General features: G+C 38.2%; 1 protein-coding gene across 5 annotated transcripts in view; it reads right to left on the reverse strand.

Moving 5' to 3' along the window:
- Positions 1–17,072, reverse strand: part of LOC105074942 (rho-related GTP-binding protein RhoH) — a 37,933-nt gene extending 20,861 nt beyond the window's left edge. Inside the window, exons 1-2 of one of the 5 annotated variants that reach the window (XM_074348946.1) lie at positions 16,775–17,072; positions 13,575–13,643 (exon numbers count right to left, since the gene is read on the reverse strand). The gene's annotated coding sequence lies outside the window, so the exon portion shown is untranslated. Of the gene's footprint in view, positions 1–13,557; positions 13,666–16,774 lie in introns of all 5 variants that reach the window. The other 4 variants (XM_074348951.1, XM_074348934.1, XM_074348943.1 and 1 more) reach the window with 4 other exon arrangements.
- Between the last annotated feature and the right edge of the window lie 283 nt (positions 17,073–17,355).

The raw sequence follows: 17,355 nt of genomic DNA on the forward strand, positions 1-17,355 counted from the left end.
AACCAGGAGGCCTAAACCTAAATCTGTTTCCAGCAGCAGGGACTTTCAGAAAACACTCCACGGAATTGACTTGCCATTGCCATTCATTTTTGCTCTCATTTGTCTTAAGTTTTTAAATACAAGACAACTTGCCACAAAGGAAAATTTTTCAAAGGAGAAACACTCACACACACCCCTCTCTTTTCATTGAATTCCTTATTATTTCAGAAAAAAATATTAATAATGTAAAAAATGTATATGAAAAAAAGCAAGTTCAAAACAGTATGTGCCTTATGATCCTGATTTTTCAATAAAAATAGAGAGCAGAGTATGAAACTAACCTGTAGATTCCTCAAAAGACTAGGAATAGACTTACCATATGACCGAGGAATCCCGCTCCTGGGCATATATCCAGAAGGAGCCCTACTTCAAAAAGTCATCTGCACCCCAATGTTCATAGCAGCACTATTTACAATAGCCAAGACATGGAAACAGCCTAAATGTCCATCAACAGATGACTGATAAAGAAGTTGTGGTATATTTACACAATGGAATACTATTCAGCCATAAAAACCAACAACATAATGCCATTTGCAGCAATGTGGATGTTCCTGGAGAATGTCATTCTAAGTGAAATAAACCAGAAAGAGAAAGAAAAATACCATATGAGATCGCTTATATGTGGGATCTAAAAAAAAAGAACATAAATACAAAACAGAAACAGACTCATAGACATAGAATACAAACTTGTGGTTACCAAGGGGGTAGGGGGTGGGAAGGGACAGACTGGGATTTCAAAATTTGTAGATACTGACAGGCATATGTAGAATAGATAAACAAGATTATACTGTGTAGCACAGGGACATATATACAAGATCTTGTGGTAGCTCACAGTGAAAAAAATGTGACAATGAATATATGTATGTTCATGTATAACTGAAAAATTGTGCTCTACACTGGAATTTGACACAACACTGTAAAATGACTATACTCAATAAAAAATGTTTTAAAAAATTATCAAAAATAAATGAAAAAAAAAAAAGAAACTAACCCAAGATGTTAGCAATGCTCTGGTACAACTGTAGATTTTTGTGTGTGTGCTTATCTATGGTTTACAAATTTCCTTCATGAACATACACTGCTTCTGTAACAACAACAAAAAAAGAGCTGTAAAAGTATTTCATGATTCTTTGTAAAAGAAAATATAAACACATTCTGTAGTCTCCTCCTGGAAAGAAACAGCATTTGTTAGTATCACCAGATACTGTAGTCACTTTCAAGAAAGTATGACATGGGAGACCTAGCTGGGGTCAGGATGGGCCCCTGACTGCTGAAATGACCCTGAACCTGTCCAGGACCCCACCACCACCACCACCGTCACCTCATCTGTGGGAAGAGCAGGTCTCACTGGGTCTTTAAGTCCCTCCTTACTTAGTCTGGAACTCCTCACAGATCTTTCAGATACCACCCCAGTTAAAAAAACAAACAAAGGAGTAAAACCTTGGAATATTTCAGTGATGTAGATTGTGCCCAGACCACCCTGCTCAGTATGCTATAAAATTCCTGGGGGAACTAAGATCCAAGAAAAAGAGGTTTCTTGTGTAATAGAGGTGGTGGGCCACTATTAGGATTTATGGGAGCATCTTTCCTTTTGTCATTGACTACAGAAAGGTCAAGGATATGCTTTAGCCTAAGGCTCACTTCCTCTATATGGTCCTGTGAATGGGATCAAAATACAGGAAGTCTATTAGCCAAGATTCTCTGTTCATTGACAATGCATGGATGGGCACTGCCAAGGTACCATTCTCAGACTTGCTTGTTTTCTGTTTCCAAGCATCACCAACCCTCTTTTTTTCTGATCAGTACCTCTTCATATAAATCTGTCTTCTCAGGAGATGACTCTCTAGGCATCTTCATGTACTAGCCTCTCCTAGTCTTGGCTTAGCGGTACAAGCCCACCTGAAATTACTTTCAAGAAACAGTAGTAAGTCTCCAAAAAAAAACCCAGGACATCAGCATTAACCAACTTCTTAAGTCCATAATCCCAAAGTGAACTGGAATGCGCCAGAAGACAATCCTCTCACCTCATTCTGTCCTCCTCTAACAACATTTTCACTTGTCCATTACACCCCTAGCTTGCAGCACTCACATATCCTGTGTAGACATCCGTCAGAATGCTCCCTTTGGGTTTTTTAACCCCAAAGTGCTTACCTAGTAAGATTAAATTTGAAAACTTCCCTGTGAATTCTTCAGTGTTCCATCTCCCAGGAAGCTTTACTAGACTGGCCCAAGGAGTGCGTGTGCACTGTTTTTCTAAAATAAGATCCCAGGAAACTTTACTATCATAGAGTCAACTATCAGTAGGTAAACTATGCCCCCTCCTTTTGCATTGTGGGGCACAGAATGAGATAAAGGGCTTCCTTTCTCTATCACATACCAAGTCTGTTACAACGTCTTCTCCTTTAAATGATACTCTCCTGGCTGAATTCCAGTATCTTCTCAACTATGACTCATCTCTGCTACTTGTGCACAGAACTGAGTTTTCTGGGTTCCTCATTTTGAAGACAGACAGTAGTTCCGAAGTATCTGATAAGACCCCTACAGCACAATTCTTGATCTGGAATCATGAAGAGGCCAAGCTCAGGGGAACCCTCCCCACAGGGAGATGGCAGAGGAAGTAGCGCCCCAATCTCTCAGCAGCAGTTGCCATCCCTGCTCAGGATGCCCTGCAACAAAGTCTGACACACAGGCTTTCCAACCAGCTGGTGCAGCAGGCACAGCAGGCCCCCTTCAAGGGCAGCTCTACGAAGGTACCCGCCCACACGGGGGACATCAGGGTGATGGGAAGTCCCCTCCCTACAGAGCATCCCCCCCCCCATTGGAATAGCCCTTTCTCTAGAGGCTCAGAGCTCCGCTGAAACCTGAATATCCTTGGAAGGTAAAGCCCTTTTTACCATTTCCACATTTATATGAATGTGCTTCCAATCTCATTCTTTCCTCCAAGCCAGTTGTGATTGAATGAGGAGAAAGTTTCACAAAAAAACAAAAACTATATACAAAGAGGGGTAAGACATTGGAAGATACCTTTTATTGGGGATTAATCCCATTCTCTGGGCCATTCCCATCTAAGTCTGGGCCTCTCCTAAATTGGAATAGCACTGGTGGCCAGTCTTGGCCAGTCTCCTATATGGTCTGTGGATCAGTCATCTGAAGTTCCATTGATCTGAATTCTCAATAATAATGTGCTCATTCTTCCAATATTTCTGCACTCTGACTATGTGCTGGGCACTATACTAGACTTTGCACAGGGAATATAAAGCTGAGGAATTCTAATCTATCTCAAAGTCAAGTGCCCAATATATGGATGAGGATCACCTGGGTTCACAATACCACTCATGACTAAGGTATTAAGGAAGCACTTGGTGTTTATCTACTGGATTGCTACTCACCCCACAGTGCTGTGATGTACCATTAGTCCTAGAAAATATCATTATTCTCAATTTACAGAGAAATTGATGGAGGTCCAGGGGGTAACGTCAGTGATCCCCAAACTTGATCATCATCAAAATTACCCTGGGAGGTTGTTTAAAATGTTCTCCTCAGTCCCTTATGGGGACATTCTCATTCAGTTGTTCTGGGAAGAACCAGAGAAATTATTTTTAAAGCACCAGAATGACTCATAAGCACAGTCAAATTGAAGAAACACTGTTACAAGCTAAGCACAGCGTTCTTGGACAGCTTTTCATTCGACCTTCACAATATGGGAAATAAGAATTATTATATTATTATCCCCATTTTACATGTGAAGCAGCTTCTGCACAAAAATCAATTGGCTCAAAAAACAAAACAAAACAAAATCTCTCTTTCTCCATTTTCCTTTTCATCTGTTAAAAACAAAGCAATGGAACTACCATAATTGATTATCTCATAAACAACCAATTATGACATCGCTATTTGCAAAATCTCTTTTGGTCTTTGTACTATCTACATAGAAGCAAACAGCATGCTATGAATCTAAATAAAAGTAACCCAAGACATCAGCTAATGTCTTTTTTCATTTTGCCATCAACATTAAAGATACTTAAGAGATACAACAATGTAATGGATGGAATTTATGTAAATACCGAATGAAATAAGCCAATTATAAAAAGGCCTGTTTGAGACAATCAGGTAATTATGATTATGAATTGGGTATTAGGTGGTTCCAAAGCATTACTGTAATTTTGTTAGGTGGGATAATGGCCGCATGATTGTGTAAGAAAATATTCTTGATTTTAGATATGCATAGCGTCTATGGGTAAAGTGACATGATGTCTGGAATTTACTTAAGTACTTCAGCAAAGAGGGAAAAAAGACAAAACAAACATGACAATATCTTGACAATTGCTGGACTTAGGGGATGGGAATATGAGGACTTTAAGATATGTTCAAAATTTTTACAATAAAACATTTTTTAAATCAACACCTTCACTTCTCCAAAGTGCCATTTTCTCCTTGTAAAGGCAAGTTCTCAACATCTATTAAAGCAGCTTGCCAATAAGCATGATTATGTATCAGATATTTCCCACACGTCTGTTTTTTCTAATTCATTCTTCAAAAAAGGTTGTTTTTACCAAAGGCCATGAAACATACTTAGGCTAAAAAAATCTTTATTTATCTGAAATTCAAAATCTAACTAGTATCTTATTTTTTTATTTGCTGGGTCTGGCAACTCTAGGCAAGGAATGCATGCTTTGGTGGGGAGATATGTTCAAATTAGCGTTTGGGGGTCATTGGTCCAGCTGCAAAACATATATTAGGTAAAACATGACTTGTTCCATTCAACTTACAAAATACATATACTGAGGGCCTAGTGTACTAATATGCAAAGATGAACAGAAGATAGTTCCTACTCTTAAGAAATTCACAGTGTAATGAGAGAAGGCCACCAATTACAAGATAATGTAAGTTGTTCCTTAATTTAACTTATGATATTATCTGTGGCAGGCACTATTAGTTTTCTACTCAGTATCTGTGCTTCTCCTTGTCATTAATAATAGAATCCAATTTTATTTGTAATGCAATGTGCAAACCCTCAGGCAATGGATCATGCTTGGTCTAGGTCACTATTTCTCAAACTTTTTTTCATTATTACCTGCCTCAGAGCACTTTCATACACTTTTTTCCTAGATTACCCCCCGTATGAAATTTTAATACCATATATATATCACGTCTGTTTATATATTGTATGTATATCTGTGCTTTCATCCATAAAAAGAGTAAGATTTTTTTCTGCCTTACCTCCCCACCAGTAAACAACATTCTCCTCCTTAGGGAGGAGAACAGCACCCCACCCCATCCACCCTCACCCCATCCTCCACACTACCCCTCTACTCTGACCACAGTCCTCACCCTCCCTCCCCGGGGAGAGGATGCCTGGTCTAAGGCAATTTTAACAATTCTACTTCCTGTTCCCTCACCTTCCTTGCAGCTGGGCTGGCCATATAGCCCAGTCGTAGAAATGACAAGAAAGTTGATACCTGTTTGGGAGCTCTCTGGGAAAACTCTTGTTTTCCTAGAAAAAGCAACAGCCACTGCCAGGTCAGCCTCCTTTTCCCCTCTACCCAACTCCACACCTCTCGATGGAGGACAAGGCTGGAATCTGTATGTTGCAACCATGATGAAAGAAAGACCTGAGGACTGTGGGGGCAGAATCATTGAGCCACTGAACCAGTGGCAGAAACACAGACTTCCAGACTTCTTGTTACGTGGGAGAAATGAATCCGGATTTTTGTCAGTTACTGTTAGTCCGGGATTGTATAACTTGCAGCTGAAAGTATTGCTAACTGATGTCGTGTCTTGTCTCATGAGCAGCAGCTTGTCTGACATGACCGTGGATTATTGTTAAACCGTAGCCAGAGAGAAGCACAAACAAAAACAGACGTAAAGTATGATCAAGAGTATTACACAAGCAAACAGGAGATTTCACTCTTGTTTAAAAGGAAAATGCTCCCCATCACTAATCAACCTTTCAAATTTTAAAATACTCCAACTAATATTTGGCATTTGAATTGAACAAACTTTGAGATATTTGATTTTACTGTGTAGCAAAATGGCCATGAAAGGCTTCAAGATAATTTTCCTACTTTATACCAAAATGAATATATAATGATTTGCCTAGTAGGTATGTCTTTCAAAATATTTGAAAGTCAATTATTTCTAAATTAAATATTTAAGATGCATAAGGAATGTGCTTCTTAAAGGACCCCTTTGGGAATCTTTTCACATGTTAAAAATTTTAAATAATCATCTATATTCATCATTTGAATATTTTATATTTTACTTAAATTCTGACACTAGCTAAAGCTAATTCTCTCTTATTTTAAAAGCATACACCCCACACACTCCAACATCTCTCATTAAAAGTGATTTTTCTATGGCTTATCAAGGTTCAAGATAAAAGAGACTCAAGAGCCCTCTAAATCTAAAGATCCTCAAAAATCTTAAAAGATAAAATTTAATTATAGCTTTAGGGCTTTCAAGCATTAGGTTTTTAAAAATGTCAAAATAATTCTTATATCAAAATCATTTTATTAGTTTCACTATTAACCTCACACCATAAATTGGCTTTCTTTTAATAAAGATTTTTGACCTTTTTATTATAAAAATAATGCATGCAAATCACAGAAAATACAGGAAAAATAAAAATCAGTTTAAAATTACATGTAATCTCATACACTAGGTGATAACTTTTGACATGTTGGTTCATCTACCCCCATATTGTTAATTCATGTACAAAAACTACATAGATCTTTTAAAACAAATATATATAATTTTGTGCTCTGAGTTTTTCATTTATTAAACATTCTTCAAAAAATATATTAATGAATATTTAATAGGCTTAAGTATAATGTATTTAATCATATCTTTCTGTTGGACATTTTAGATGATTTTTAGGTTTTTCTATTATTTAAAAAATCATGTTGAAAATCTTTGCTTTTATAATAAAACACTTATTTTTTTCTTAGGAATAATTCTTAGAAGTAGCCACAGGACATGAACGTTTTAAAGCTACTCATTCATCCTGCCTAGTTACTTGCAGTTTTTCTGAAAAGAAGCCTTTCTAGAGCCATCTAAAATAATTCAAAATAATAATTTAGACCAGAGCATATTAAGTGGTGAAAAGAAAGGATCACTGAATTTTTTTCCCTTGACTGGTGATACTGTTTATAGATTGTACTTTCACCAATATTTTATAAAAAAAGGAAAAACTTGATAAAGAATCTAAAAGTTCTTGATTAGACTATAAAAGAATGTGAAGGCAAGTAACTTTGTCTTATTGTTTATCCTGCGTTTTACTCTAGTCATTAATTTGTTAAAGATCTAGTACTTAGGAATTTTTAAGCACTCTCAAAATTGGCAAAAGAAGTGAAAAGTAATTATAATTGGTAGATAAAATAATGAGCTACATACCTGTTGAGAAATAAGGCCAATCATGACCAAATATATAAAGGAAGGATATATCACCTCCACATAGTGTGAATGAATGTAGGAAAAATTTTAAAGTACGATCATTTCAGCCCTCTAAAGAAAGGACCAGTAAATAAAAGGAAGCTTTAAGATAATATAACTTGATACGTTTGACTGGTCGCAGGTCGAAAAAAAAAATTGAACACGAGCTTAAGCTGAAGAGCTGTTAACTTTTTTTCATGAGAACAATTGCACAATCTAGTTTCTAAACTGAAAACCACAAGAGTCTAGCCCCTGTTGGAAGAGAAACTTTTGTTTTTCCTTCCATATCTGTGTGTGTTGGGCCTTTCCTGGATGGCATGTCAACTGAGTAGCCCTTGGGGAAATCCAAAACTGTTGGTTTGGGTTTTGAACTTTTGGTCCAAGTTTTACATAGAACTCCCTGGCTGCCATGCCAAAACTGCCTCTGTATCTTCATGGCTGTAAAATTTAATAGAAACATTCTCACAGTCTACATTTTGAAATCGCTTTTCCTGAGATGTAGAGGATGAAAAGAAAGAAAAATTAGTTACAGGACTCAGGAAAGATACCATAGTTGCTTGCCCTTCATTAATTCAAGTGATCCATTTGAACATCAGCTGTATTTCTATTATATTAAGAAGCAATGTTTACTTTAAGCTTCTTTCTATAGATTCTGCACATTTTGGATGGAAAGCGCTAGCATGATGGTGTTTTTAAAATGAAAAAATTTGAGTACTCAGAAATAAAATGTATACATGTATATTTAGGTTAAAGGCATATGCCACATTTGCTACAATGAAGAGTGTATTACTGTTATATTTTTAAAGTCAACATTATTACGGATATTTCTCTGATATTATAGGATATTCTGTGTATAGGAATATAGTGACAATATCATCTTAGTAAATGTAGGAAATTGTGGTACCGTCGACATGTAAGGTTTTTCTGCCTTTTCGTCTCCTGTTTCCTGTATATATGTCCTACACCCTCTTCTACTGCTTATCTCAGGAAAAGGAAGAGAGAAAGAAAGACTATCAACATAAATTACAGCAAATTACTGCCCAAAGACATTGGGGTTTGAGGAAAATCAGGTTTTACCACCAAAAAAGTATACCAAGTGGGATTTCTAGACCTCTAAGTGTTTTTGTAGCTGATGACAGTGGTTTTACACCATTTAAATCATTTAAATTAAATTTAAATTTAAATCCAAATATATGGCTTTCCTTTTCCATATTATAAGGAATCATCACAGGCGTTCTTACACTTCTCAATTATAGTTGAGATCATTTTCAGCTCACGATTGGAACAAAGGCAGGCAGAATTTTTTGTGGCAATTGAGAAAAAGGGTCATGATAAGATATGTGTATTTAGAAGTACTCAAGAAGGCAACAGCTGGAATAGCACTAGGGGAAAGCAAAGGCAAAGTAGAGATCCTGCCCAAAAGAAAGGATCCTCTGAAAGAAGGGAAAAGCATCAAGGCAGAGATATACGCCAGTCGGTTCCTCATATCAGCAACTAGGTTGCTAGGCTTAATGCCACGCAGGGGATGCAGTCTCCAGGAGACAAGAGGGATGGAGAGTTTGCCACTGTCCTGTGATGTACGTGGAATATTTCTGTTTCGTGGGCTATAACTGAGGATTCTATGATGCAGTATTACTATTAAAATGCATTAAATGTATTCAATTAAAATACACTGAATACTTTGAAAAATAGATTGAGTACACTGAATTGAAATTGGAAGAAGACCTAGTCATGGTGTACAATAATTTAAATGGTTGCAGAAGGTCAGGTCACTAATTACTGGAATGTATTTGCTACGGATTTTCCTTTTCTATCTTACACCATGCCAGACTAAGAGAAGCCTGACTCATTTTTTTGCCAGTTGCTCATACTTTTTCTCTGGAGGGCTGAAGACAGGGTGAATTTCCCCTCCCCATCCTCTATCTCCCTCACTCTATTAACATGACATGATAATATGGTTTTATCACTTTTAACAGAGTTGGCTAATTTAAACAGACAGATTTGGGGTAAATTTCGACACCCTGCCTAAGCCCTTATCACCATTCAGGTGGACAAGAGATTAACAATGCCATGAGTTTTTGCCGAAAACAGCCAGTTCCCTGAATTGCAAATCAAGTACCCACTAACAGAAGATGGCCAAGTGGGCTTCTGTGGTCTAAAGACTACACAGGAAAAGGACTATCTCCAAAGTCATCAGGGCCCAAACAGATGTTTAGCTTCAGATAGGAAAACCAACATTTTACCCTCAGAAGCAAGTACATTACACACCTGCTAATGCCTTCACCTCTAAAAGCAGCCTGGCTGGGTACCCAGTAGTCCCTGAGTACCATTCACCACACTCTGGAGTTGGCCAGATCGATTTTTACAACCTGCCTGCATTTCTTGTGCCATCCAAGGTACAATATGACAGTAAAGAAGGCGTTAAAGTAGAATTAGAGACTGTTTTCTCAAGTGGGAACTGATCCTGGCTTCACATAAGAGAATTCAGAATTAGGACTTAGGACATTCATCTTATGTACTCTGAGAAGAACCAGCTCTAGCCCTGCATGTTTACCCAACGTAAGCATGCAGTGCTGTAAAATGACACACTATCCACCATCTTGTCCTCATGTTCGCCATCAACCGGAGAGTCAGTATTTGTCTTTAGCAACTAAATCTGACATCAGCAATAACCAGAACTTTCTCAACCCCTGCAAGTCTCCCTCTGCTGTATTGATAGCCTTGAAGCAAGATTTCTTAATATGATTTTGGACTACGGCAGGTGCAATTTACAGGATCCCTAAATCTCTTAGAAGTGTATGGTAAACGTGCATGTCCCTGGACATGTGCTGTTCCTCAGGGAGAAGGTCTTTGGTGCTCATCAGATTCTCAAAGGAATCTGCGGCCAAAAAAAGTGATTAGGAAACACTGCTCTGAAGTGTGAGCCAATTAGTCCATGCAAAGCCCTGTTAAGTGGGGAACAGGACAGTCAGCAGATGCTGGTAGAAAGAGGTCTGACTTCGGGTGCTGGGCCCTTGCACATCCAACAGACATTCAGTTATGCCTTCCAAACTCAGGAATACTGTTGATTTGTCCTTGATTTATCAGGTCATGTCCCAAGAGATTAGCGACCTCGATGATAGAGAATATGAAACCTTTTTTGAAGTTAATGAACCTTCAGTGTAAAGGTGTAAGAATCCAAGATGTTAAAGGCGATTTGAGAGCTTACCACTATCACTAAAGTTCTAAAGCCAGGGGGGTACGTAGTCTCGGGACCATGGCTTCTGCTACTGCAACATTTACTTTCAATATGTTTGTTCTGTGGTACATATGTTGTTGCCACAGCATCTGTCTAATTGTTATTACTACTTTGAGTGCTACAGTTCTATATATAAAGTACTACATTTCATCAAAAATTAGACTCCTACCCCTCTTTAACATGATATTATCATACACTGAGGCCCAAATGTGTTCTGAACGTAGCACCACATATCTCAGGTTCATTCTTGATTACCACCTCCCAGTGATTTGATGTTAAAGTATTCATGGGTCCTTGACTCTCCCTATGACCATTTATCTCTGTGCTTCCCCTGTGTAGTTTCCCTGTTTACAGCTACTTCCAAATACTTGACAGCAGTTACTTAACAGTAGAGGAGAATTTTGTGGCGCAAACTGTATTCCCCTTTAAGGAAGTATTACAAGTACGGCCTCCTGTTTTTAGTTTTTTTCTACAGATTCAACACAATAACTTGTCTGTTCTCGGTTTTCTCTGTCGTCACATCTCTTTTACATCGTAAGCCCTTCGATCCTAAGCCTCATGGTAACAGGCTCACCCCTCAACACACAAATAAACACACACACACACACACACACATAGATACACGTTCCCTGGGTCAACCCAAACTATTAACTTTAATCCAGTAGTATTCCTCAGAGGATGATCTGCAGACCATCTATATCAGAATCTTTATGAGATGGGAATATTTGTTAAATATGCATATTCCTGCTGGCCTCCAGACCAACTGGATCAGAATCCATGGAGGTGGAAGCCACTTTTGTTACCATGGCCCCCATCCATCCAGGTGACTCTTAAACACACTAAAATGTGAAAACTTTTATTTAGAAGAACTATTTTCCCATACACAGTCAATCTCTTCTTCCTGACTGGCCCTAATGAAACCTCCTTAGCATCCACCACTCCAGCCTGCCAGGATCCTAACTCCCTTTACTGTACCCTCCCCAGGGACTCATTGTCCACATCTACATGGCAAAAGCAAGCCTCATCTGGTCCACAAAACTCCTCAAAGCCTTCCCTTTAAATATTAAAACTACTTAAGATCACTTATCTACAGGCTTTCTCCACATTTTTTTAATGCACACACACCACACCTACAATGCATGAAGTAAGAACAAAATTCTACTATTTCACCATTCTAACACACCAAAAGCTTTCATTTTTTTACACACGTTTAATCCTCATTCAAAATGAAACCAGAATGTAAGTGCAAATTTTAGTCCTGATTTTCTAACTTAACATCAAATCAAATATATTTTCATAACTATCCTAACTATAACCATGACCTGTAATGACCACAAAATATTCCATGGAGTTAGTGCTGCCAGAATCACTTTTGCTTAATATTTTCAGATTTTTCTGGTATAATAACAATACAGTGAATGTGTTTGTCATGTTATTATTTCCTTCTTTAAATTATTTATTTAGAATAAATTCCCAGAGGTAGAATTAATGGATTAAAGTATATGAGCATTTTAATGGCTCTTGACACATATTGCCAAGTTGCCATGATTGTGTTTTACACATTTCCTCAGTGATGATATGCTGCTAAATGTTTATTTAATAGCCTTGCCTTAAAAAAAAAATGTGGAGAGCCTAATTTACAGTGTTAGCCAATTTTTGTGGTGTAAATAGTCCCACCATGGCCAGTTTCAGGTTACAAATATGACACCACAATGCAGAGTTGGAAAGAGATGCTTAATAGCATGCCATTGTATAATATTTCTTTCACACAGATAATCTGAAGTAGCTAACTTCAAGAGCATAGATAATAGTCAAATGTGGTAAATAATTGGGAAGTAATGAGTTTTGAGTATTACCTTTATTTTTAATATAATTAATGTAACTTTGATTTATAGAATTTTTTTTTAATTTTCAATAGTGATTGTGTTTAACCACTGGCTTGTGAAATTTCTGTAAATATTACCATCAGCTCTTGCAAGCAAATACAGGCAGGCTCCTGCACACCGCTGGATATATCTTACTTGGTATTTTGCAAAAGCACATCTTTTTTTTTTTTTTTTTTACATTGAAGTCATTGAAAATTCATCTTATTCCATCTGTGTCAGAAGCAATAACCATGCTTTTCAGTTAGCAGATTATGATAACACATAATGAATAAAACATAATACAAAAAAAGATAGAGCAGGAGGTCTACCTGGATCAATTAATTCTGCCCATCCTCCCCCAGTTCAGACAATACTCTCTTCATGTGTTCATTTTACTAGTGTTTTTCCATGGATCACCTATAACAACTACTCACCCATTTATTTACTCAAACAATGAATGGATGACTGTATATAGTTCTCATGGCAAATGTGATGAGAACCATGTTAACCACTCTCTTCCTTGGTTTTCTTTTCTACGAAATGGGGAAGAGGTCACTGCTGACTTCAACTTTACAAGAAACAAGTGTAGTGATAAGAAGACTCTAACTTACGCTCTAATAAGCAATTGAGCATTCTGTAATGCTTGGAATTTTTCTTCTAAAAGTAATTTATTAGTTTTCTGTTTTACTGAAAAAGAGACATAGAGAGGTTTGGCATTTCTTCCCAGGAAAGCAAATTCTTTTCTTTGGGCTTTCTCTGAGTACTACTGAATAGCCTCTACATGTATAGAACACTTTAGAATTTTTAAGTGGCACCCACATTTGCTTGTTAAAATGTAAGTACAGTTGACAAAGACTCTAAACATGCTCACATCCTTGACTGAATCATCCCACTCCCAGGAATTCTCCTAAGAGATAAATTCTAAACGAAAGAAAATGTTTTTGTGTGACGTTATTATTCATAATAGAAGGAAGATCATTTTACCTCATTTCAGCACTTACTCAACTTATCATCTCAGTGCCTGGTGCCCTGGTAGGAGAGTTCTGGATTAATGGCTCCCAGATGCTCACCTGTAGAACAACAACAAGTCACCTGGAAGAAAAACATTTGCATTTTTATGATACAGATTCCTGGACCCCACTCCAGGGCTGGGTGTGATACATGAGAATTGGTATTTTTGAAAAGCTTTCCAAGGGATTTTGATGTCCAGCCAGCTTAAGGAACTACGATTCTAGGCCAGAACCAGACAAATCAAACCATCTCTGAACTGTGGTCCACATCCAGGGAACAACAGTATGACAATGTCTTATTTAAGGCATCGAGAAGTTACTCAGGACAGTCAAGCAACTGCTGGAGTCAAATGACTGAAGAGCCGCAGAGGGGCAGCCTTAATTCTGGCACCTTCCCCTCTCTCTGTTCACCCTTTCCATCTCTGCCACCCGCACCCCCTTGCTCTCACTGCCCAACCCAGACTCAATACTGCCCTGCTGCCTTCCAGCAGACTCCACTTTGCCGCCCCATCCTGACTTGTGTCCACCCCCTTCCATACAAAGAACCCCCAGATCTCCTCCCTCATGACATTAGTGGGGCTCTAGAAAGAAAAACAGTATTACGATTTGACCAAAGTAATCTACATGTATAATTGAGAATCCTCTGAATAATGAACATATAAATCATATTTGCATTTTTAAAGGCCACTTACTAATCCTAAAGAATCTATGACCTGAAAAAAGAGTGGAACAGGAAAGCAGGGTGCTTTTTAATCTTGGCTTTCACCCACACCCAAGCATCCAGAACCCAAATAAGCACTTTGGTTATTTATTGTCAAAACGGTCCCAACTCCTGAATAGAAGTGTTTTTTTCAGCTGTTCCTTGTTAACACTAAAATTAAAATATATAACATAAAATAAATAATTTAACTTAAACTGGCCAAGGAAGAAGAGTCACCCTCTTGCCTCTAACTCCAAGTACTCTATAATTCCACTCAGAGCATTCAGAGAGCATTATCCACAGATGTCCACAAATAACACAGCAGTCACTCAGAGAGTTGTCCTCTAAGTGAGAATTTGCTATGGAAAGGCTTAAAAAGTCAATTTCTAATCTTGTTTTCCTTTTTTCATATGCATTTTTGCTATAAAACATCCAGCCCTGTGCCTAATCCATGCTTGGTGCTCCAAAAATATTAATCCCCAGCCTCTACCTTCACCCCCACTTTACTGGAATTACAAAAGTCACTTTACAGCTATCTTGTTCCCAAGCCAGCAACCATATATTATCTTCATTCTAATGTTCCCAGCCTTGGTAAGACTCATAATAGCTATATTTACTGAGAGTTTATTTTATGCCAGGCACTAGGCTAAATGCTTTACATATTTTTATCTCATTTTATCCCTACAACAACCCTCTGGAGTAGATATTTCCAGTTATTGTTAGAGCTACTTTACAGATTTTTGTTTTTTAATATCTGAGGATTGAAGAAGTTAAGTAACATGTCTGAGGTTCTCATAGATCAGAAGCAAGAGCACCAGGATTCAACACAAGGCAATCTGGCTCCAAAGTCTGGGTTCTTATTCATCACGCTGTATCTTTGTTATTACGTGAACACAGATATTTCATGGCTCAGGAAAAAAAAAAAAAGTGCTCTGAATCATTAGGAAAGGAGCGGAAGCAAATCCACCACCTCTCATTCAGACACGCAAGGGAAACCATACATAGTTCATGGAATTCTTGTTCTGGTGTTTGAAGAGTAAAGACTTGCCTGTAACTGGACAGCCAACTTGTCCTTCCAAGGGGAAAGCCATTTTAATTACCGGATGATTGAAAGGCCTCCTTAAAATGTAGTACCCAGAAATGGAGGTCTTACAGGTACCCCAAGCCACACAAGGCTTTCTCAGCATGGGTGGTGTACTGGGGGAGAGAGTGGGGAGAGGGAGGTGAAGGGTCACAGACACGGAGATGCACAACACAGCCCCAAGCATGAGGAGGGAGGACCCCCAGGCAACCCCCCACATGGAATTCTGCTGGAGCTACGAAAGCAGAGGAAAAAGAGCCTGATGGCCCAAAGAGACCAGAAAACCACTGAATAGAGCCTCTTCTCCTCAGCAGTCTCTCAAGGCCCTCCATAATCTGTCTACATCTTAATTTTCCAAGCTTATTTTCTGCCCATATGTAAAACTAATTTTCTTCTTTTCTCAGGCCAATCTCCTCAACTAGACTGGTTGTCTCCCAGTACATCTCGCCTTTGTGCCTTTGACCACACAGTCCTCCTTCTCAGTCGACTCAATTCTCTTATCTTTTCAAGGCCCATGTCTTCCAGACAACTCCAGCCTACCCTCAAATCTTATTCTCCGAACTCCTATAACTCTTACAGCCTACAGCCACCCAACGCGACCCTTAATTCCCATCTTGTAGTGCCTCCTGAATTTTAGTTCTTACCCCGACTACTAGATTATAAGGTCCTTCAAAATAGAGAATTCTTTACATTTCTTATATCCTCCACAGCACCAGCTTAGAATGAATATGTGATTATTGACTACTTGTTGTTTAGTTGAATATTTCAATGGCAGCTTTAATTTAGTGGGGGAAAAAAACCCAAACCCAGTGATTTCCCAAACTTTATTTAGTTATGACCCAGGCTACTGACTGGTACGTCACAGCATGTCTCCAAATCAAACCACCTCAAAAACTAAGTTTAATCGAATTTAAAAATATATACTTATACATCATATACCACTTTTAGAAATTTTACATTGGGAATAGGTGAAATGAACAAGTTAGAAATTCAGATCTGAAACTGTATCATGTGGATTTTGGTTCTGTTTCTTTTCTGAATTAGAAATTTTTAAAACTCGTATTTGTACAACTTAGAGAATCTTTAGATTTACTTCATCAAACAGGGAGATATTTAAACTACCCAAATATTTGAGCTCAGTCATAGCAGTTACAAGCATATGAATTCTCTCGGAGAATATCTGGAAAACCAAAAAGCCAACTACTATAACTTTTAATGTTTCAAAAACTATGCATCTTGTTAGGACTTGGGGAAGGTGGTAGTTGGGTATCAGAGCAAACCCCCTTCCCCATACTTTACAACAGGCAGAACTGAGTAATTGCTATGTTTAGCCTATAATAAAAGCTAAATAAATTCGGAAAGATTTCTTTTGACTCTGAAGAAATATTTTTAATGAAGTAAAAATCTTACCTGTTATAGAGTGCCAAAGAAATTTCTTGACACTAAAATGACTGACTCTGGAAGTCCAATTTGTTCGGAGCAGGTAAGTAAAAGCAAAAGCAGCGCAAGGCCTTTCACGGCTTTAATTTCCTCCTAGGATCGACAGTTCCTTCCTCCTCACGAATATAACCAATTCACATTGGAAGATGTTAAATTGTGAGAGTTGGGCCAGTGGAGACTCCAACCCACAGTGGTTGGGTTTAGTGTGCGCGGCGACTGAGGCAGCAGGAACAATCCGAATGTGACAAAAGAGATTAGCAAGTTCCTGTGCAGAAGTCAATTTCCTGTAGCTGGCTTCGCCGAAAAAGAAGGTTTCGTTTGTGTGGGTTTAGTGATGTGTGTGTGTGTGTGTGTGCGTGTATGTGTGTGTGCACGTGCGTATCTCGCCATGACAATATGAAAACTCCATCAGATAAGAGGTAGAAAAAGGCCTTTGCTGCATGGTTGGGTTTGTGTTGAATTTATCCTCTCCCTTGGAACCATTTCCCTCTCCCCTGTCCCCCATTTCCCACCAGCAAATCACCTATGTAAAACTGAAGAAAGGAAGATTG

The sequence above is a fragment of the Camelus bactrianus genome, chromosome 2 (genome assembly GCF_048773025.1).
Source record: "Camelus bactrianus isolate YW-2024 breed Bactrian camel chromosome 2, ASM4877302v1, whole genome shotgun sequence".
Taxonomy (NCBI): domain Eukaryota; kingdom Metazoa; phylum Chordata; class Mammalia; order Artiodactyla; family Camelidae; genus Camelus; species Camelus bactrianus.